A 21,127-nucleotide genomic window follows, 5' to 3' on the forward strand; every position below is an offset into this window, starting at 1 on the left:
GGGGATAGAGAGTTGTCCTTTATACTGTGGATAGAGTTCGACGAGCTGTATTCAACGCACTCTTCGGCTTTGTTCTTGCTACACGCACGGCGGAGTTATGGCGGCTAGAATGTCGGCGGAAGGGTGTTTTAAACCCTTCCCCTTTTTTTCTCGAAAATCAGTTTGTGTTCGAGATTGCCATTTTGATGCTATCGTGTAAGAAGTTAGTCAAGGGGGAATACGGGGCCGAATCCCGTTCCTCGGTATGGCCAATATTTCCGGAAGTAGAGACTGAAATATTTTAGGTACCCAAAAATTGAGGTTAGAAAAAAGTGGGACGGATTTGCCGGATATTAGCGGTGATTACTAGGCAACCTGCGGGGATGCTACAGTTAAAACGGCGGGCCCCTTTTTTTCTCGAAAATCAGTTTGTGTTCGCGATTGCCATTTTGATGCTATCGTGTAAGAAGTAAGTCAAGGGGGAATACGGGGCCGAATCCCGTTCCTCGGTATGGCCATTATTTCCGGAAGTAGAGACTGAAATATTTTAGGTACCCTAAAATTGAGGTTAGAAAAAAGTGGGACGGATTTGTCGGATATTAGCGGTGATTACTGGGCAACCTGCGGGGATGCTACAGTTAAAACGGCGGGCCTCTGAGTCGATCCGTTTTCCTTGTGTAAAAAAAATTCTGTTTTGGAAGGTCAAAATGACCATTTTTTTTAAATTTGCCGGCCTCTCCTGTCCAAACGAACGGGGATGGAGAGTTGTCCTTTATACTGTAGATAGAGTTCGACGAGATGTATTCAACGCACTCTTCGGCTTTGTTCTTGCTACACGCACGGCGGAGTTATGGCGGCTAGAATGTCGGCGGAAGGGTGGTTTAAACCCTTCCCCATTTTTTCTCGAAAATCAGTTTGTGTTCGCGATTGCCATTTTGATGCTATCGTGTAAGAAGTTAGTCAAGGGGGAATACGGGGCCGCATCCCGTTCCTCGGTATGGCCATTATTTCCGGAAGTAGAGACTGAAATATTTTAGGTACCCAAAAATTGAGGTTAGAAAAAAGTGGGACGGATTTGCCGGATATTAGCTGTGATTACTAGGCAACCTGCGGGGATGCTACAGTTAAAAGGGCGGGCCTCTGAGTCGCTCCGTTTTCCTTGTGTAAAAAAAATTCTGTTTTGGAAGGTCAAAATGACCATTTTTTGAAATTTTGCCGGCCTCTCCTGTCCAGACGAACGGGGATAGAGAGTTGTCCTTTATACTGAAGATAGAGTTCGACGAGCTGTATTCAACGCACTCTTCGGCTTTGTTCTTGCTATACGCACGGCGGAGTTATGGCGGCTAGAATGTCGGCGGAAGGGTGGTTTAAGCCCTTCCCCTTTTTTTCTCGAAAATCAGTTTGTGTTCGCGATTGCCATTTTGATGCTATCGTGTAAGAAGTTAGTCAAGGGGGAATACGGGGCCGCATCCCGTTCCTCGGTATGGCCATTATTTCCGGAAGTAGAGACTGAAATATTTTAGGTACCCAAAAATTGAGGTTAGAAAAAAGTGGGACGGATTTGCGGATATTAGCGGTGATTACTAGGCAACCTGCGGGGATGCTACAGTTAAAAGGGCGGGCCTCTGAGTCGCTCCGTTTTCCTTGTGTAAAAAAAATTCTGTTTTGGAAGGTCAAAATGACCATTTTTTGAAATTTTGCCGGCCTCTCCTGTCCAAACGAACGGGGAGAGAGAGTTGTCCTTTATACTGAAGATAGAGTTCGACGAGCTGTATTCAACGCACTCTTCGGCTTTGTTCTTGCTACACGCACGGCGTAGCTATGGCGGCAAGAATGTCGGCGGAAAATCAGTTTGTGTTCGCGATTGCCATTTTGATGCTATCGTGTAAGAAGTTAGTCAAGGGGGAATACGGGGCCGCATCCCGTTCCTCGGTATGGCCATTATTTCCGGAAGTAGAGACTGAAATATTTTAGGTACCCAAAAATTGAGGTTAAAAAAAGTGGGACGGATTTGCCGGATTTTAGCGGTGATTACTAGGCAACCTGCGGGGATGCTACAGTTAAAAGGGCGGGCCTCTGAGTCGCTCCGTTTTCCTTGTGTCAAAAAAAATTCTGTTTTGGAAGGTCAAAATGACCATTTTTTGAAATTTTGCCGGCCTCTCCTGTCCAAACGAACGGGGATAGAGAGTTGTCCTTTATACTGTAGATAGAGTTCGACGAGCTGTATTCAACGCACTCATCGGCTTTGTTCTTGCTACAGGCACGGCGGAGTTATGGCGGCTAGAATGTCGGCGGAAGGGTGGTTTAAACCCTTCCCCTTTTTTTTTCGAAAATCAGTTTGTGTTCGCGATTGCCATTTTGATGCTATCGTGTAAGAAGTTAGTCAAGGGGGAATACGGGGCCGCATCCCGTTCCTCGGTATGGCCATTATTTCCGGAAGTAGATACTGACATATTTTAGGTACCCAAAAATTGAGGTTACAAAAAATTCGGACGGATTTGCCGGATATTAGCGGTAATTACTAGGTAACCTGTGGGGATGCTACAGTTAAAAGGGCGGGCCTCTGAGTCGCTCCGTTTTCCTTGTGTAAAAAAAATTCTGTCTTGGAAGGTCAAAATGACCATTTTTTTTAATTTTGCCGGCCTCTCCTGTCCAAACGAACGGGGATAGAGAGTTGTCCTTTATACTGAAGATAGAGTTCGACGAGCTGTATTCAACGCACTCTTCGGCTTTGTTCTTGCTACATGCACGGCGGAGTTATGGCGGCTAGAATGTCGGCGGAAGGGTGGTTTAAACCCTTCCCCTTTTTTTCTCGAAACTCAGTTTGTGTTCGCGATTGCCATTTTGATGCTATCGTGTAAGAAGTTAGTCAAGGGGGAATACGGGGCCGAATCCCGTTCCTCGGTATGGCCATTATTTCCGGAAGTAGAGACTGAAATATTTTAGGTACCCAAAAATTGAGGTTAGAAAAAAGTGGGACGGATTTGCCGGACATTAGCGGTGATTACTAGGCAACCTGCGGGGATGCTACAGTTAAAACGGCGGGCCTCTGAGTCGATCCGTTTTCCTTGTGTAAAAAAAATTCTGTCTTGGAAGGTCAAAATGACCATTTTTTTTAATTTTGCCGGCCTCTCCTGTCCAAACGAACGGGGATAGAGAGTTGTCCTTTATACTGAAGATAGAGTTCGACGAGCTGTATTCAACGCACCCTTCGGCTTTGTTCTTGCTACACGCACGGCGGAGTTATGGCGGCTAGAATGTCGGCGGAAGGGTGGTTTTACCTTCCCCTTTTTTTCTCGAAAATCAGTTTGTGTTCGCGATTGCCATTTTGATGCTATCGTGTAAGAAGTTAGTCAAGGGGGAATACGGGGCCGCATCCCGTTCCTCCGTATGGCCATTATTTCCGGAAGTAGAGACAGAAATATTTTAGGTACCCAAAAATTGAGGTTAGAAAAAAGTGGGACGGATTTGCCGGATATTAGCGGTAATTACTAGGTAACCTGTGGGGATGCTACAGTTAAAAGGGCGGGCCTCTGAGTCGCTCCGTTTCCCTTGTGTAAAAAAAATTCTGTTTTGGAAGGTCAAAATGACCATTTTTTGAAATTTTGCCGGCCTCTTCTGTACAAACGAACAGGGATAGAGAGTTGTCCTTTATACTGTAGATAGAGTTCGACGAGCTGTATTCAACGCACTCTTCGGCTTTGTTCTTGCTACACGCACGGCGGAGTTATGGCGACTAGTATGTCGGAGGAAGGGTGGTTTAAACCCTTCCCCTTTTTTTCTCGAAACTCAGTTTGTGTTCGCGATTGCCATTTTGATGCTATCGTGTAAGAAGTTAGTCAAGGGGGAATACGGGGCCGAATCCCGTTCCTCGGTATGGCCATTATTTCCGGAAGTAGAGACTGAAATATTTTAGGTACCCAAAAATTGAGGTTAGAAAAAAGTGGGACGGATTTGCCGGATATTAGCGGTGATTACTAGGCAACCTGCGGGGATGCTACAGTTAAAAGGGCGGGCCTCTGAGTCGCTCCGTTTCCCTTGTGTAAAAAAAATTCTGTTTTGGAAGGTCAAAATGACCATTTTTTGAAATTTTGCCGGCCTCTTCTGTACAAACGAACGGGGATAGAGAGTTGTCCTTTATACTGTAGATAGAGTTCGACGAGCTGTATTCAACGCACTCTTCGGCTTTGTTCTTGCTACACGCACGGCGGAGTTATGGCGACTAGAATGTCGGAGGAAGGGTGGTTTAAACCCTTCCCCTTTTTTTCTCGAAACTCAGTTTGTGTTCGCGATTGCCATTTTGATGCTATCGTGTAAGAAGTTAGTCAAGGGGGAATACGGGGCCGAATCCCGTTCCTCGGTATGGCCATTATTTCCGGAAGTAGAGACTGAAATATTTTAGGTACCCAAAAATTGAGGTTAGAAAAAAGTGGGACGGATTTGCCGGATATTAGCGGTGATTACTAGGCAACCTGCGGGGATGCTACAGTTAAAACGGCGGGCCTCTGAGTCGATCCGTTTTCCTTGTGTAAAAAAAATTCTGTTTTGGAAGGTCAAAATGACCATTTTTTGAAATTTTTCCGGCCTCTCCTGTCCAGACGAACGGGGATAGAGAGTTGTCCTTTATACTGTAGATAGAGTTCGACGAGCTGTATTCAACGCACTCTTCGGCTTTGTTCTTGCTACACGCACGGCGGAGTTATGGCGGCTAGAATGTCGGCGGAAGGGTGGTTTAAACCCTTCCCCTTTTTTTCTCGAAAATCAGTTTGTGTTCGCGATTGCCATTTTGATGCTACCGTGTAAGAAGTTAGTCAAGGGGGAATACGGGGCCGCATCCCGTTCCTCGGTATGGCCATTATTTCCGGAAGTAGAGACTGAAATATTTTAGGTACCCAAAAATAGAGGTTAGAAAAAGTGGGACGGATTTGCCGGATATTAGCGGTGATTACTAGGCAACCTGCGAGGATGCTACAGTTAAAGCGGCGGGCCTCTGAGTCTCTCCGTTTTCGTTGTGTAAAAAAAATTCTGTTTTGGAATGTCAAAATGACCATTTTTTTTTATTTTGCCGCCCTCTCCTGTCCAAACGAACGGGGATAGAGAGTTGTCCTTTATACTGAAGATAGAGTTCGACGAGCTGTATTCAACGCACTCTTCGGCTTTGTTCTTGCTACACGCACGGCGGAGTTATGGCGGCTAGAATGTCGGCGGAAGGGTGGTTCCCCTTTTTTTCTCGAAAATCAGTTTGTGTTCGCGATTGCCATTTTGATGCTATCGTGTAAGAAGATAGTCAAGGGGGAATACGGGGCCGCATCCCGTTCCTCCGTATAGCCATTATTTCCGGAAGTAGAGACTGAAATATTTTAGGTACCCAAAAATTGAGGTTAGAAAAAAGTGGGACGGATTTGCCGGATATTAGCGGTGATTACTAGGTAACCTGCGGGGATGCTAAAGTTAAAAGGGTGGGCCTCTGAGTCGCTCCGTTCTCCTTGTGTAAAAAAAATTCTGTTTTCTAAGGTAAAAATGACCATTTTTTTAAATTTTGCCGGCCTCTTCTGTCCAAACGAACGGGGATAGAGAGTTGTCCTTTATACTGTGGATAGAGTTCGACGAGCTGTATTCAACGCACTCTTCGGCTTTGTTCTTGCTACACGCACGGCGGAGTTATGGCGGCTAGAATGTCGGCGGAAGGGTGTTTTAAACCCTTCCCCTTTTTTTCTCGAAAATCAGTTTGTGTTCGCGATTGCCATTTTGATGCTATCGTGTAAGAAGTTAGTCAAGGGGGAATACGGGGCCGAATCCCGTTCCTCGGTATGGCCATTATTTCCGGAAGTAGAGACTGAAATATTTTAGGTACCCAAAAATTGAGGTTAGAAAAAAGTGGGACGGATTTGCCGGATATTAGCGGTGATTACTAGGCAACCTGCGGGGATGCTACAGTTAAAACGGCGGGCCTCTGAGTCGATTCGTTTTCCTTGTGTAAAAAAAATTCTGTTTTGGAAGGTCAAAATGACCATTTTTTTTAATTTTGCCGGCCTCTCCTGTCCAAACGAACGGGGATAGAGAGTTGTCCTTTATACTGTAGATAGAGTTCGACGAGATGTATTCAACGCACTTTCTGCTTTGTTCTTGCAACACGCACGGCGGAGTTATGGCGGCTAGAATGTCGGCGGAAGGGTGGTTTAAACCCTTCCCCTTTTTTTCTCGAAAATCAGTTTGTGTTCGCGATTGCCATTTTGATGCTATCGTGTAAGAAGTAAGTCAAGGGGGAATACGGGGCCGAATCCCGTTCCTCGGTATGGCCATTATTTCCGGAAGTAGAGACTGAAATATTTTAGGTACCCTAAAATTGAGGTTAGAAAAAAGTGGGACGGATTTGTCGGATATTAGCGGTGATTACTGGGCAACCTGCGGGGATGCTACAGTTAAAACGGCGGGCCTCTGAGTCGATCCGTTTTCCTTGTGTAAAAAAAATTCTGTTTTGGAAGGTCAAAATGACCATTTTTTTTAAATTTGCCGGCCTCTCCTGTCCAAACGAACGGGGATGGAGAGTTGTCCTTTATACTGTAGATAGAGTTCGACGAGATGTATTCAACGCACTCTTCGGCTTTGTTCTTGCTACACGCACGGCGGAGTTATGGCGGCTAGAATGTCGGCGGAAGGGTGGTTTAAACCCTTCCCCATTTTTTCTCGAAAATCAGTTTGTGTTCGCGATTGCCATTTTGATGCTATCGTGTAAGAAGTTAGTCAAGGGGGAATACGAGGCCGCATCCCGTTCCTCGGTATGGCCATTATTTCCGGAAGTAGATACTGACATATTTTAGGTACCCAAAAATTGAGGTTAGAAAAAATTCGGACGGATTTGCCGGATATTAGCGGTAATTACTAGGTAACCTGTGGGGATGCTACAGTTAAAAGGGCGGGCCTTTGAGTCGCTCCGTTTTCCTTGTGTAAAAAAAATTCTGTTTTGGAAGGTCAAAATGACCATTTTTTGAAATTTTGCCGGCCTCTCCTGTCCAAACGAACGGGGATAGAGAGTTGTCCTTTATACTGAAGATAGAGTTCGACGAGATGTATTCAACGCACTCTTCGGCTTTGTTCTTGCTACACGCACGGCGGAGTTATGGCGGCTAGAATGTCGGCGGAAGGGTGGTTTAAACCCTTCCCCTTTTTTTCTCGAAAATCAGTTTGTGTTCGCGATTGCCATTTTGATGCTATCGTGTAAGAAGTTAGTCAAGGGGGAATACGAGGCCGCATCCCGTTCCTCGGTATGGCCATTATTTCCGGAAGTAGATACTGACATATTTTAGGTACCCAAAAATTGAGGTTAGAAAAAATTCGGACGGATTTTCCGGATATTAGCGGTAATTACTAGGTAACCTGTGGGGATGCTACAGTTAAAAGGGCGGGCCTCTGAGTCGCTCCGTTTTCCTTGTGTAAACAAAAATTCTGTTTTGGAAGGTCAAAATGACCATTTTTTGAAATTTTGCCGGCCTCTCCTGTCCAAACGAACGGGGATAGAGAGTTGTCCTTTATACTGAAGATAGAGTTCGACGAGCTGTATTCAACGCACTCTTCGGCTTTGTTCTTGCTACACGCATGGCGGAGTTATGGCGGCTAGAATGTCGGCGGAAGGGTGGTTTAAACCCTTCCCCTTTTTTTCTCGAAAATCAGTTTGTGTTCGCGATTGCCATTTTGATGCTATCGTGTAAGAAGTTAGTCAAGGGGGAATACGGGGCCGCATCCCGTTCCTCGGTATGGCCATTATTTCCGGAAGTAGAGACTGAAATATTTTAGGTACCCAAAAATTGAGGTTAGAAAAAAGTGGGACGGATTTGCCGGATATTAGCGGTGATTACTAGGCAACCTGCGAGGATGCTACAGTTAAAGCGGCGGGCCTCTGAGTCGCTCCGTTTTCGTTGTGTAAAAAAAATTCTGTTTTGGAAGGTCAAAATGACCATTTTTTTTTATTTTGCCGGCCTCTCCTGTCCAAACGAACGGTGATAGAGAGTTGTCCTTTATACTGAAGATAGAGGTCGACGAGCTGTATTCAACGCACTCTTCGGCTTTGTTCTTGCTACACGTACGGCGGAGTTATGGCGGCTAGAATGTCGGCGGAAGGGTGGTTTTTTCCCCTTTTTTTCTCGAAAATCAGTTTGTGTTCGCGATTGCCATTTTGATGCTATCGTGTAAGAAGTTAGTCAAGGGGGAATACGGGGCCGCATCCCGTTCCTCGGTATGGCCATTATTTCCGGAAGTAGAGACTGAAATATTTTAGGTACCCAAAAATTGAGGTTAGAAAAAAGTGGGACGGATTTGCCGGATATTAGCGGTGATTACTAGGCAACCTGCGGGGATGCTACAGTTAAAACGGCGGGCCTCTGAGTCGCTCCGTTTTCCTTGTGTAAAAAAAATTCTGTTTTGGAAGGTCAAAATGACCATTTTTTGAAATTTTGCCGGCCTCTCCTGTCCAAACGAACGGGGATAGAGAGTTGTCCTTTATACTGAAGATAGAGTTCGACGAGCTGTATTCAACGCACTCTTCGGCTTTGTTCTTGCTACACGCATGGCGGTGTTATGGCGGCTAGAATGTCGGCGGAAGGGTGGTTTAAACCCTTCCCCTTTTTTTCTCGAAAATCAGTTTGTGTTCGCGATTGCCATTTTGATGCTATCGTGTAAGAAGTTAGTCAAGGGGGAATACGGGGCCGCATCCCGTTCCTCCGTATGGCCATTATTTCCGGAAGTAGAGACTGAAATATTTTAGGTACCCAAAAATTGAGGTTAGAAAAAAGTGGGACGGATTTGCCGGATATTAGCGGTGATTACTAGGCAACCTGCGAGGATGCTACAGTTAAAGCGGCGGGCCTCTGAGTCGCTCCGTTTTCGTTGTGTAAAAAAAATTCTGTTTTGGAAGGTCAAAATGACCATTTTTTTTTATTTTGCCGGCCTCTCCTGTCCAAACGAACGGTGATAGAGAGTTGTCCTTTATACTGAAGATAGAGTTCGACGAGCTGTATTCAACGCACTCTTCGGCTTTGTTCTTGCTACACGTACGGCGGAGGTATGGCGGCTAGAATATCGGCGGAAGGGTGGTTTTTTCCCCTTTTTTTCTCGAAAATCAGTTTGTGTTCGCGATTGCCATTTTGATGCTTTCGTGTAAGAAGTTAGTCAAGGGGGAATACGGGGCCGCATCCCGTTCCTCGGTATGGCCATTATTTCCGGAAGTAGAGACTGAAATATTTTAGGTACCCAAAAATTGAGGTTAGAAAAAAGTGGGACGGATTTGCCGGATATTAGCGGTGATTACTAGGCAACCTGCGGGGATGCTACAGTTAAAACGGCGGGCCTCTGAGTCGCTCCGTTTTCCTTGTGTAAAAAAAATTCTGTTTTGGAAGGTCAAAATGACCATTTTTTTTAAATTTGCCGGCCTCTCTTGTCCAAACGAACGGGGATAGAGAGTTGTCCTTTATACTGTAGATAGAGTTCAACGAGATGTATTCAACGCACTCTTCGGCTTTGTTCTTGCTACACGCACGGCGGAGTTATGGCGGCTAGAATGTCGGCGGAAGGGTGTTTTAAACCCTTCCCCTTTTTTTCTCGAAAATCAGTTTGTGTTCGCGATTGCCATTTTGATGCTATCGTGTAAGAAGTTAGTCAAGGGAGAATTTGGGGCCGCATCCCGTTCCTCGGTATGGCCATTATTTCCGGAAGTAGATACTGACATATTTTAGGTACCCAAAAATTGAGGTTAGAAAAAATTCGGACGGATTTGCCGGATATTAGCGGTAATTACTAGGTAACCTGTGGGGATGCTACAGTTAAAAGGGCGGGCCTCTGAGTCGCTCCGTTTTCCTTGTGTAAAAAAAATTCTGTTTTGGAAGGTCAAAATGACCATTTTTTGAAATTTTGCCGGCCTCTCCTGTCCAAACGAACGGGGATAGAGAGTTGTCCTTTATACTGAAGATAGAGTTCGACGAGCTGTATTCAACGCACTCTTCGGCTTTGTTCTTGCTACACGCATGGCGGAGTTATGGCGGCTAGAATGTCGGCGGAAGGGTGGTTTAAACCCTTCCCCTTTTTTTCTCGAAAATCAGTTTGTGTTCGCGGTTGCCATTTTGATGCTATCGTGTAAGAAGTTAGTCAAGGGGGAATACGGGGCCGCATCCCGTTCCTCGGTATGGCCATTATTTCCGGAAGTAGACACTGAAATATTTTAGGTACCCAAAAATTGAGGTTAGAAAAAAGTGGGACGGATTTGCCGGATATTAGTGGTGATTACTAGGCAACCTGCGAGGATACTACAGTTAAAACGGCGGGCCTCTGATTCGCTCCGTTTTCGTTGTGTAAAAAAAATTCTGTTTTGGAAGGTCAAAATGACCATTTTTTGAAATTTTGCCGGCCTCTCCTGTCCAAACGAACGGGGATATAGAGTTGTCCTTTATACTGTAGATAGAGTTCGACGAGCTGTATTAAACGCACTCTTCGGCTTTGTTCTTGCTACACGCACGGCGGAGTTATGGCGGCTAGAATGTTGGAGGAAGGGTGGTTTAAACCCTTCCCCTTTTTTTCTCGAAAATCAGTTTGTGTTCGCGATTGCCATTTTGATGCTATCGTGTAAGAAGTTAGTCAAGGGGGAATACGGGGCCGCATCCCGTTCCTCGGTATGGCCATTATTTCCGGAAGTAGAGACTGAAATATTTTAGGTACCCAAAAATTGAGGTTAGAAAAAAGTGGGACGGTTTTGCCGGATATTAGCGGTGATTACTAGGTAACCTGCGGGGATGCTGCAGTTAAAAGGGCGGGCCTGTGAGTCGCTCCGTTTTCCTTGTGTAAAAAAAATTCTGTTTTGGAAGGTCAAAATGACCATTTTTTGAAATTTTGCCGGCCTCTCCTGTCCAAACGAACGGGGATAGAGAGTTGTCCTTTATACTGAAGATAGAGTTCGACGAGCTGTATTCAACGCACTCTTCGGCTTTGTTCTTGCTACACGCACGGCGGAGTTATGGCGGCTAGAATGTCGGCGGAAGGGTGGTTTAAACCCTTCCCCTTTTTTTCTCGAAAATCAGTTTGTGTTCGCGATTGCCATTTTGATGCTACCGTGTAAGAAGTTAGTCAAGGGGGAATACGGGGCCGCATCCCGTTCCTCGGTATGGCCATTATTTCCGGAAGTAGAGACTGAAATATTTTAGGTACCCAAAAATAGAGGTTAGAAAAAAGTGGGACGGATTTGCCGGATATTAGCGGTGATTACTAGGCAACCTGCGAGGATGCTACAGTTAAAGCGGCGGGCCTCTGAGTCGCTCCGTTTTCGTTGTGTAAAAAAAATTCTGTTTTGGAAGGTCAAAATGACCATTTTTTTTTATTTTGCCGGCCTCTCCTGTCCAAACGAACGGGGATAGAGAGTTGTCCTTTATACTGAAGATAGAGTTCGACGAGCTGTATTCAACGCACTCTTCGGCTTTGTTCTTGCTACACGTACGGCGGAGGTATGGCGGCTAGAATGTCGGCGGAAGGGTGGTTTTTTCCCCTTTTTTTCTCGAAAATCAGTTTGTGTTCGCGATTGCCATTTTGATGCTTTCGTGTAAGAAGTTAGTCAAGGGGGAATACGGGGCCGCATCCCGTTCCTCGGTATGGCCATTATTTCCGGAAGTAGAGACTGAAATATTTTAGGTACCCAAAAATTGAGGTTAGAAAAAAGTGGGACGGATTTGCCGGATATTAGCGGTGATTACTAGGCAACCTGCGGGGATGCTACAGTTAAAACGGCGGGCCTCTGAGTCGCTCCGTTTTCCTTGTGTAAAAAAAATTCTGTTTTGGAAGGTCAAAATGACCATTTTTTTTAAATTTGCCGGCCTCTCTTGTCCAAACGAACGGGGATAGAGAGTTGTCCTTTATACTGTAGATAGAGTTCAACGAGATGTATTCAACGCACTCTTCGGCTTTGTTCTTGCTACACGCACGGCGGAGTTATGGCGGCTAGAATGTCGGCGGAAGGGTGTTTTAAACCCTTCCCCTTTTTTTCTCGAAAATCAGTTTGTGTTCGCGATTGCCATTTTGATGCTATCGTGTAAGAAGTTAGTCAAGGGAGAATTTGGGGCCGCATCCCGTTCCTCGGTATGGCCATTATTTCCGGAAGTAGATACTGACATATTTTAGGTACCCAAAAATTGAGGTTAGAAAAAATTCGGACGGATTTGCCGGATATTAGCGGTAATTACTAGGTAACCTGTGGGGATGCTACAGTTAAAAGGGCGGGCCTCTGAGTCGCTCCGTTTTCCTTGTGTAAAAAAAATTCTGTTTTGGAAGGTCAAAATGACCATTTTTTGAAATTTTGCCGGCCTCTCCTGTCCAAACGAACGGGGATAGAGAGTTGTCCTTTATACTGAAGATAGAGTTCGACGAGCTGTATTCAACGCACTCTTCGGCTTTGTTCTTGCTACACGCATGGCGGAGTTATGGCGGCTAGAATGTCGGCGGAAGGGTGGTTTAAACCCTTCCCCTTTTTTTCTCGAAAATCAGTTTGTGTTCGCGGTTGCCATTTTGATGCTATCGTGTAAGAAGTTAGTCAAGGGGGAATACGGGGCCGCATCCCGTTCCTCGGTATGGCCATTATTTCCGGAAGTAGACACTGAAATATTTTAGGTACCCAAAAATTGAGGTTAGAAAAAAGTGGGACGGATTTGCCGGATATTAGTGGTGATTACTAGGCAACCTGCGAGGATACTACAGTTAAAACGGCGGGCCTCTGATTCGCTCCGTTTTCGTTGTGTAAAAAAAATTCTGTTTTGGAAGGTCAAAATGACCATTTTTTGAAATTTTGCCGGCCTCTCCTGTCCAAACGAACGGGGATATAGAGTTGTCCTTTATACTGTAGATAGAGTTCGACGAGCTGTATTAAACGCACTCTTCGGCTTTGTTCTTGCTACACGCACGGCGGAGTTATGGCGGCTAGAATGTTGGAGGAAGGGTGGTTTAAACCCTTCCCCTTTTTTTCTCGAAAATCAGTTTGTGTTCGCGATTGCCATTTTGATGCTATCGTGTAAGAAGTTAGTCAAGGGGGAATACGGGGCCGCATCCCGTTCCTCGGTATGGCCATTATTTCCGGAAGTAGAGACTGAAATATTTTAGGTACCCAAAAATTGAGGTTAGAAAAAAGTGGGACGGTTTTGCCGGATATTAGCGGTGATTACTAGGTAACCTGCGGGGATGCTGCAGTTAAAAGGGCGGGCCTGTGAGTCGCTCCGTTTTCCTTGTGTAAAAAAAATTCTGTTTTGGAAGGTCAAAATGACCATTTTTTGAAATTTTGCCGGCCTCTCCTGTCCAAACGAACGGGGATAGAGAGTTGTCCTTTATACTGAAGATAGAGTTCGACGAGCTGTATTCAACGCACTCTTCGGCTTTGTTCTTGCTACACGCACGGCGGAGTTATGGCGGCTAGAATGTCGGCGGAAGGGTGGTTTAAACCCTTCCCCTTTTTTTCTCGAAAATCAGTTTGTGTTCGCGATTGCCATTTTGATGCTACCGTGTAAGAAGTTAGTCAAGGGGGAATACGGGGCCGCATCCCGTTCCTCGGTATGGCCATTATTTCCGGAAGTAGAGACTGAAATATTTTAGGTACCCAAAAATAGAGGTTAGAAAAAAGTGGGACGGATTTGCCGGATATTAGCGGTGATTACTAGGCAACCTGCGAGGATGCTACAGTTAAAGCGGCGGGCCTCTGAGTCGCTCCGTTTTCGTTGTGTAAAAAAAATTCTGTTTTGGAAGGTCAAAATGACCATTTTTTTTTATTTTGCCGGCCTCTCCTGTCCAAACGAACGGGGATAGAGAGTTGTCCTTTATACTGAAGATAGAGTTCGACGAGCTGTATTCAACGCACTCTTCGGCTTTGTTCTTGCTACACGCACGGCGGAGTTATGGCGGCTAGAATGTCGGCGGAAGGGTGGTTTAAACCCTTCCCCTTTTTTTCTCGAAAATCAGTTTGTGTTCGCGATTGCCATTTTGATGCTATCGTGTAAGAAGTTAGTCAAGGGGGAATACGGGGCCGCATCCCGTTCCTCGGTATGGCCATTATTTCCGGAAGTAGAGACTGAAATATTTTAGGTACCCAAAAATTGAGGTTAGAAAAAAGTGGGACCGATTTGCCGGATATTAGCGGTGTTTACTAGGCAACCTGCGGGGATGCTACAGTTAAAACGGCGGGCCTCTGAGTCGCTCCGTTTTCGTTGTGTAAAAAAAATTCTGTTTTGGAAGGTCAAAATGACAATTTTTTTTAATTTTGCCGGCCTCTCCTGTGCAAACGAAAGGGGATAGAGAGTTGTCTTTTATACTGTAGATAGAATTCGACGAGCTGTATTCAATGCACTCTTCGGCTTTGTTCTTGCTACACGCACGGCGGAGTTATGGCGGCTAGAATGTCGGCGGAAGGGTGGTTTAAACCCTTCTCCATTTTTTCTCGAAAATCAGTTTGTGTTCGCGATTGCCATTTTGATGCTATAGTGTAAGAAGTTAGTCAAGGGGGAATACGGGGCCGCATCCCGTTCCTCGGTTTGGCCATTATTTCCGGAAGTAGAGACTGAAATATTTTAGGTACCAAAAATTGAGGTTAGAAAAAAGTGGGACGGATTTGCCGGATATTAGCGGTGATTACTAGGCAACCTGCGGGGATGCTACAGTTAAAACGGCGGGCCTCTGAGTCGCTCCGTTTTCGTTGTGTAAAAAAAATTCTGTTTTGGAAGGTCAAAATGACAATTTTTTTTAATTTTGCCGGCCTCTCCTGTCCAAACGAACGGGGATAGAGAGTTGTCCTTTATACTGTAGATAGAGTTCGACCAGCTGTATTCAACGCACTCTTCGGCTTTGTTCTTGCTACACGCACGGCGGAGTTATGGCGGGTAGAATGACGGCGGAAGGGTGGTTTAAACCCTTCCCCTTTTTTTCTCGAAAATCAGTTTGTGTTCGCGATTGCCATTTTGATGCTATCGTGTAAGAAGTTAGTCAAGGGGGAATACGGGGCCGCATCCCGTTCCTCGGTTTGGCCATTATTTCCGGAAGTAGAGACTGAAATATTTTAGGTACCCAAAAATTGAGGTTAGAAAAAATTCGGACGGATTTGCCGGATATTAGCGGTAATTACTAGGTAACCTGTGGGGATGCTACAGTTAAAAGGGCGGGCCTCTGAGTCGCTCCGTTTTCCTTGTGTAAAAAAAATTCTGTTTTGGAATGTCAAAATGACCATTTTTTTTAATTTTGCCGGCCTCTCCTGTCCAAACGAACGGGGATAGAGAGTTGTCCTTTATACTGAAGATAGAGTTCGACGAGCTGTATTCAACGCACTCTTCGGCTTTGTTCTTGCTACACGCATGGCGGTGTTATGGCGGCTAGAATGTCGGCGGAAGGGTGGTTTAAACCCTTCCCCTTTTTTTCTCGAAAATCAATTTGTGTTCGCGATTGCCATTTTGATGCTATCGTGTAAGGAGTTAGTCAAGGGGGAATACGGGGCCGCATCCCGTTCCTCGGTATGGCCATTATTTCCGGAAGTAGACACTGAAATATTTTAGGTACCCAAAAATTGAGGTTAGAAAAAAGTGGGACGGATTTGCCGGATATTAGTGGTGATTACTAGGCAACCTGCGAGGATACTACAGTTAAAACGGCGGGCCTCTGAGTCGCTCCGTTTTCGTTGTGTAAAAAAAATTCTGTTTTGGAAGGTCAAAATGACCATTTTTTTTAATTTTGCCGGCCTCTCCTGTCCAAACGAACGGGGATAGAGAGTTGTCCTTTATACTGTAGATAGAGTTCGACGAGCTGTATTAAACGCACTCTTCGGCTTTGTTCTTGCTACACGCACGGCGGAGTTATGGCGGCTAGAATGTCGGCGGAAGGGTGTTTTAAACCCTTCCCCTTTTTTTCTCGAAAATCAGTTTGTGTTCGCGATTGCCATTTTGATGCTATCGTGTAAGAAGTTAGTCAAGGGAGAATTTGGGGCCGCATCCCGTTCCTCGGTATGGCCATTATTTCCGGAAGTAGATACTGACATATTTTAGGTACCCAAAAATTGAGGTTAGAAAAAATTCGGACGGATTTGCCGGATATTAGCGGTAATTACTAGGTAACCTGTGGGGATGCTACAGTTAAAAGGGCGGGCCTCTGAGTCGCTCCGTTTTCCTTGTGTAAAAAAAATTCTGTTTTGGAAGGTCAAAATGACCATTTTTTGAAATTTTGCCGGCCTCTCCTGTCCAAACGAACGGGGATAGAGAGTTGTCCTTTATACTGAAGATAGAGTTCGACGAGCTGTATTCAACGCACTCTTCGGCTTTGTTCTTGCTACACGCATGGCGGAGTTATGGCGGCTAGAATGTCGGCGGAAGGGTGGTTTAAACCCTTCCCCTTTTTTTCTCGAAAATCAGTTTGTGTTCGCGGTTGCCATTTTGATGCTATCGTGTAAGAAGTTAGTCAAGGGGGAATACGGGGCCGCATCCCGTTCCTCGGTATGGCCATTATTTCCGGAAGTAGACACTGAAATATTTTAGGTACCCAAAAATTGAGGTTAGAAAAAAGTGGGACGGATTTGCCGGATATTAGTGGTGATTACTAGGCAACCTGCGAGGATACTACAGTTAAAACGGCGGGCCTCTGATTCGCTCCGTTTTCGTTGTGTAAAAAAAATTCTGTTTTGGAAGGTCAAAATGACCATTTTTTGAAATTTTGCCGGCCTCTCCTGTCCAAACGAACGGGGATATAGAGTTGTCCTTTATACTGTAGATAGAGTTCGACGAGCTGTATTAAACGCACTCTTCGGCTTTGTTCTTGCTACACGCACGGCGGAGTTATGGCGGCTAGAATGTTGGAGGAAGGGTGGTTTAAACCCTTCCCCTTTTTTTCTCGAAAATCAGTTTGTGTTCGCGATTGCCATTTTGATGCTATCGTGTAAGAAGTTAGTCAAGGGGGAATACGGGGCCGCATCCCGTTCCTCGGTATGGCCATTATTTCCGGAAGTAGAGACTGAAATATTTTAGGTACCCAAAAATTGAGGTTAGAAAAAAGTGGGACGGTTTTGCCGGATATTAGCGGTGATTACTAGGTAACCTGCGGGGATGCTGCAGTTAAAAGGGCGGGCCTGTGAGTCGCTCCGTTTTCCTTGTGTAAAAAAAATTCTGTTTTGGAAGGTCAAAATGACCATTTTTTGAAATTTTGCCGGCCTCTCCTGTCCAAACGAACGGGGATAGAGAGTTGTCCTTTATACTGAAGATAGAGTTCGACGAGCTGTATTCAACGCACTCTTCGGCTTTGTTCTTGCTACACGCACGGCGGAGTTATGGCGGCTAGAATGTCGGCGGAAGGGTGGTTTAAACCCTTTCCCTTTTTTTCTCGAAAATCAGTTTGTGTTCGCGATTGCCATTTTGATGCTATCGTGTAAGAACTTAGTCAAGGGGGAATACGGGGCCGCATCCCGTTCCTCGGTATGGCCATTATTTCCGGAAGTAGAGACTGAAATATTTTAGGTACCCAAAAATAGAGGTTAGAAAAAAGTGGGACGGATTTGCCGGATATTAGCGGTGATTACTAGGCAACCTGCGAGGATGCTACAGTTAAAGCGGCGGGCCTCTGAGTCGCTCCGTTTTCGTTGTGTAAAAAAAATTCTGTTTTGGAAGGTCAAAATGACCATTTTTTTTTATTTTGCCGGCCTCTCCTGTCCAAACGAACGGGGATAGAGAGTTGTCCTTTATACTGAAGATAGAGTTCGACGAGCTGTATTCAACGCACTCTTCGGCTTTGTTCTTGCTACACGCACGGCGGAGTTATGGCGGCTAGAATGTCGGCGGAAGGGTGGTTTAAACCCTTCCCCTTTTTTTCTCGAAAATCAGTTTGTGTTCGCGATTGCCATTTTGATGCTATCGTGTAAGAAGTTAGTCAAGGGGGAATACGGGGCCGCATCCCGTTCCTCGGTATGGCCATTATTTCCGGAAGTAGAGACTGAAATATTTTAGGTACCCAAAAATTGAGGTTAGAAAAAAGTGGGACGGATTTGCCGGATATTAGCGGTGTTTACTAGGCAACCTGCGGGGATGCTACAGTTAAAATGGCGGGCCTCTGAGTCGCTCCGTTTTCGTTGTGTAAAAAAAATTCTGTTTTGGAAGGTCAAAATGACCATTTTTTTTAATTTTGCCGGCCTCTCCTGTCCAAACGAACGGGGATAGAGAGTTGTCCTTTATACTGTAGATAGAGTTCGACGAGCTGTATTCAACGCACTCTTCGGCTTTGTTCTTTCTACACGCACGGCGTAGTTATGGCGGGTAGAATGTCGGCGGAAGGGTGGTTTAAACCCTTCCCCTTTTTTTCTCGAAAATCAGTTTGTGTTCGCGATTGCCATTTTGATGCTATCGTGTAAGAAGTTAGTCAAGGGGGAATACGGGGCCGCATCCCGTTCCTCGGTATGGCCATTATTTCCGGAAGTAGAGACTGAAATATTTTAGGTACCCAAAAATTGAGGTTAGAAAAAAGTGGGACGGATTTGCCGGATATTAGCGGTGATTACTAGGCAACCTGCGGGGATGCTACAGTTAAAACGGCGGGCCTCTGAGTCGCTCCGTTTTCCTTGTGTAAAAAAAATTCTGTTTTGGAAGGTCAAAATGACCATTTTTTGAAATTTTTCCGGCCTCTCCTGTCCAGACGAACGGGGATAGAGAGTTGTCCTTTATACTGTAGATAGAGTTCGACGAGCTGTATTCAACGCACTCTTTGGCTTTGTTCTTGCTACACGCACGGCGGAGTTATGGCGGCTAGAATGTCGGCGGAAGGGTGGTTTAAACCCTTCCCCTTTTTTTCTCGAAAATCAGTTTGTGTTCGCGATTGCCATTTTGATGCTATCGTGTAAGAAGTTAGTCAAGGGGGAATACGAGGCCGAATCCCGTTCCTCGATATGGCCATTATTTCCGGAAGTAGATACTGACATATTTTAGGTACCCAAAAATTGAGGTTAGAAAAAATTCGGACGGATTTGCCGGATATTAGCGGTAATTACTAGGTAACCTGTGGGGATGCTACAGTTAAAAGGGCGGGCCTCTGAGTCGCTCCGTTTTCCTTGTGTAAAAAAAATTCTGTTTTGGAATGTCAAAATGACCATTTTTTGAAATTTTGCCGGCCTCTCCTGTCCAAACGAACGGGGATAGAGAGTTGTCCTTTATACTGAAGATAGAGTACGACGAGCTGTATTCAACGCACTCTTCGGCTTTGTTCTTGCTACACGCATGGCGGAGTTATGGCGGCTAGAATGTCGGCGGAAGGGTGGTTTAAACCCTTCCCCTTTTTTTCTCGAAAATCAGTTTGTGTTCGCGATTGCCATTTTGATGCTATCGTGTAAGAAGTTAGTCAAGGGGGAATACGGGGCCGCATCCCGTTCCTCGGTATGGCCATTATTTCCGGAAGTAGACACTGAAATATTTTAGGTACCCAAAAATTGAGGTTAGAAAAAAGTGGGACGGATTTGCCGGATATTAGTGGTGATTACTAGGCAACCTGCGAGGATACTACAGTTAAAACGGCGGGCCTCTGAGTTGCTCCGTTTTCGTTGTGTAAAAAAAATTCTGTTTTGGAAGGTCAAAATGACCATTTTTTTTAATTTTGCCGGCCTCTCCTGTCCAAACGAACGGGGATAGAGAGTTGTCCTTTATACTGTAGATAGAGTTCGACGAGCTGTATTAAACGCACTCTTCGGCTTTGTTCTTGCTACACGCACGGCGGAGTTATGGCGGCTAGAATGTCGGCGGAAGGGTGGTTTAAACCCTTCCCCTTTTTTTCTCGAAAATCAGTTTGTGTTCGCGGTTGCCATTTTGATGCTATCGTGTAAGAAGTTAGTCAAGGGGGAATACGGGGCCGCATCCCGTTCCTCGGTATGGCCATTATTTCCGGAAGTAGACACTGAAATATTTTAGGTACCCAAAAATTGAGGTTAGAAAAAAGTGGGACGGATTTGCCGGATATTAGTGGTGATTACTAGGCAACCTGCGAGGATACTACAGTTAAAACGGCGGGCCTCTGATTCGCTCCGTTTTCGTTGTGTAAAAAAAATTCTGTTTTGGAAGGTCAAAATGACCATTTTTTGAAATTTTGCCGGCCTCTTCTGTCCAAACGAACGGGGATATAGAGTTGTCCTTTATACTGTAGATAGAGTTCGACGAGCTGTATTAAACGCACTCTTCGGCTTTGTTCTTGCTACACGCACGGCGGAGTTATGGCGGCTAGAATGTTGGAGGAAGGGTGGTTTAAACCCTTCCCCTTTTTTTCTCGAAAATCAGTTTGTGTTCGCGATTGCCATTTTGATGCTATCGTGTAAGAAGTTAGTCAAGGGGGAATACGTTGCCGCATCCCGTTCCTCGGTATGGCCATTATTTCCGGAAGTAGAGACTGAAATATTTTAGGTACCCAAAAATTGAGGTTAGAAAAAAGTGGGACGGTTTTGCCGGATATTAGCGGTGATTACTAGGTAACCTGCGGGGATGCTGCAGTTAAAAGGGCGGGCCTGTGAGTCGCTCCGTTTTCCTTGTGTAAAAAAAATTCTGTTTTGGAAGGTCAAAATGACCATTTTTTGAAATTTTGCCGGCCTCTCCTGTCCAAACGAACGGGGATAGAGAGTTGTCCTTTATACTGAAGATAGAGTTCGACGAGCTGTATTCAACGCACTCTTCGGCTTTGTTCTTGCTACACGCACGGCGGAGTTATGGCGGCTAGAATGTCGGCGGAAGGGTGGTTTAAACCCTTCCCCTTTTTTTCTCGAAAATCAGTTTGTGTTCGCGATTGCCATTTTGATGCTATCGTGTAAGAAGTTAGTCAAGGGGGAATACGGGGCCGCATCCCGTTCCTCGGTATGGCCATTATTTCCGGAAGTAGAGACTGAAATATTTTAGGTACCCAAAAATAGAGGTTAGAAAAAAGTGGGACGGATTTGCCGGATATTAGCGGTGATTACTAGGCAACCTGCGAGGATGCTACAGTTAAAGCGGCGGGCCTCTGAGTCGCTCCGTTTTCGTTGTGTAAAAAAAATTCTGTTTTGGAAGGTCAAAATGACCATTTTTTTTTATTTTGCCGGCCTCTCCTGTCCAAACGAACGGGGATAGAGAGTTGTCCTTTATACTGAAGATAGAGTTCGACGAGC

General features: G+C 45.3%; 1 protein-coding gene across 6 annotated transcripts in view; it reads left to right on the plus strand.

Moving 5' to 3' along the window:
• Window positions 1-21,127, plus strand: part of LOC138700215 (EF-hand calcium-binding domain-containing protein 4A-like) — a 260,202-nt gene that overhangs the window by 211,091 nt on the left and 27,984 nt on the right. The gene's annotated exons all lie outside the window — the stretch shown is intronic.

This window comes from Periplaneta americana, chromosome 5, assembly GCF_040183065.1.
Source record: "Periplaneta americana isolate PAMFEO1 chromosome 5, P.americana_PAMFEO1_priV1, whole genome shotgun sequence".
In the NCBI taxonomy this organism is placed as follows: Eukaryota; Metazoa; Arthropoda; class Insecta; order Blattodea; family Blattidae; genus Periplaneta; species Periplaneta americana.